This window comes from Rhinolophus hipposideros (assembly GCF_964194185.1).
Source record: "Rhinolophus hipposideros genome assembly, chromosome: 2".
Lineage (NCBI taxonomy): Eukaryota > Metazoa > Chordata > Mammalia > Chiroptera > Rhinolophidae > Rhinolophus > Rhinolophus hipposideros.
The window spans coordinates 17,773,755-17,775,539 of NC_138048.1; the positions used below are offsets into that span (position 1 = coordinate 17,773,755).

At 35.9% G+C, this 1,785-nt stretch overlaps 1 pseudogene across 1 annotated transcript; it reads right to left on the minus strand.

Moving 5' to 3' along the window:
* Nucleotides 1-263: 263 nt before the first annotated feature.
* LOC308506477 (small ribosomal subunit protein eS1-like) lies at nucleotides 264-1,103 on the minus strand (annotated as a pseudogene). The gene has a single exon. The product of its transcript is annotated as a small ribosomal subunit protein eS1-like (transcript).
* Nucleotides 1,104-1,785: the final 682 nt, after the last annotated feature.

The following is a 1,785-nucleotide window of genomic DNA, read 5'->3' on the forward strand; positions in this document are numbered from 1 at the left end:
ATTCAACAAAACCAATTATCATATTCCAGGCTACTATTTTGCATACGGATATCGTTATTGATTTCAAGAGTTATACTTTTAACTCATAGGCATAAATAAAAGAATGAAAAACATTTATATAGATAAGGAATTAGTACTACCCATGTGTAATGCACATCCTTACTTTTTCCTCACAAATTTGGGCAACAAAGTGTGCATTATACATAGAAAAACACAGTAGATGCTTTTTTTTTTTTTCAAACGTCACCAATAGGTTTTATTTCTTACCATGAAAAATCTGAATTTGAAACAGATTCTTGGGCTGGGGAGTCATATGCACCAGCTTGCTCAGCTTTAGCACCAGTCTCATCCCCAATAGCTATTCCAGAACTGCTTCCTTTACCATGAAACTCCATGAGATTTTCCCAATTCAAACTTGGGCGTCTTCAGCATTTTGACTTTTTTAATAAAGACGTTATGGAGTAGATAAATAAATTTGCAAGACTGTTCTTTGTCTTTTCCCCTGCTCTCTGGAATCAATATATTGACCACTTTTTCAAGTCATTTGTCTGCACCTCTCAGGTCTTGATCTCCATCATCTTCTTCCAGATTTGGTGGACCTGCTGATGCTGAGCATAAGAGGTCTTCCGAATCTGATTGATGCACTTTTTAGTAAATCCAACGCAGAATAGACAAAGCAAATAACCATCGGTAGTCTTGACATCAACATGAGCTTCAATCATGGTCTGCCATTTTTTTGACCATGGAGCACATTTTTGTCACGGGTATGATCCAGGCCATGATCATCCATGGGTATGATCCTGGACATGAGTCAGGCAGTTTTTGCCCTGAACATCCTCAGTAATTGACTTGCATTTTCTAAATGCAGCTTCATTATTCTGCAGATCAGCTAGGCTCACTTCAAAAACACTACCCTTGAGACCGTCAGATGCAATTTTGTTTCCTTGAGTTCTCGTGACTAGTGATTTCCAATTATTTCTTAAATTGAACATAGCTGGTGCTTCCACATCATACAAATCTTTCTTAGAAAATGGGTCAACCACTTTTTTCTTGGCTCCCTTCTTGCCACCTTTTGTAAGGCACTTATTCTTCCTGACTACCATAGTGCTGTTCAGAGCCAAAAGTGGTAGATTCTTAATTTCAAAAACATAATAAATGATCAGGCAAGTAATTTAAGAAAATTAAGACCACATTTATAAACAAACAAAAAAAAACAACTAGTAAAACATGGGAGCCGGGATTTGCCTTTATTGAAATACTTTATTAGACCATAGATGTATAAAACTAAAATGGTATTTGTAAATAGCTTCTTCCAAAATCCACACTGATCAAAGTTATTTATTAGGCCATTCGTCAGTGGGAAATATATCAGTTCTTGGTATAAAAAAATAATAAAAAGACAATAAAAGGGAGAGAGCTTCTCAAGAAATCTCTTCACATACAATTTCATTGAGCACATCTAAATAAGTTAGTAGTGTGGGTGGGTTGCTAGGGAATGCTGTAGCTTAAAGTACTTATGTTATAGCTTTGAAAACATGGGTCCATGAGGAAATTAAATTGTAAGAATTAAATGATCAGCTTCATCCACCAGCACATATTTTGAAGATATTACATGCTGTCACATTGTACAGAATATACCACTTGTAAGCTGAAATAACCAGATAACTTCTACTTGAGAGAAATGTCCACAAAGGAGCTGAGAGGATGCTTGCCATTTGACAGGGTAATGATTTGCCGTATCTTGCTTTAGTTGCAGTTTAAAGATCCTTAAATTTAAGCCAAAAG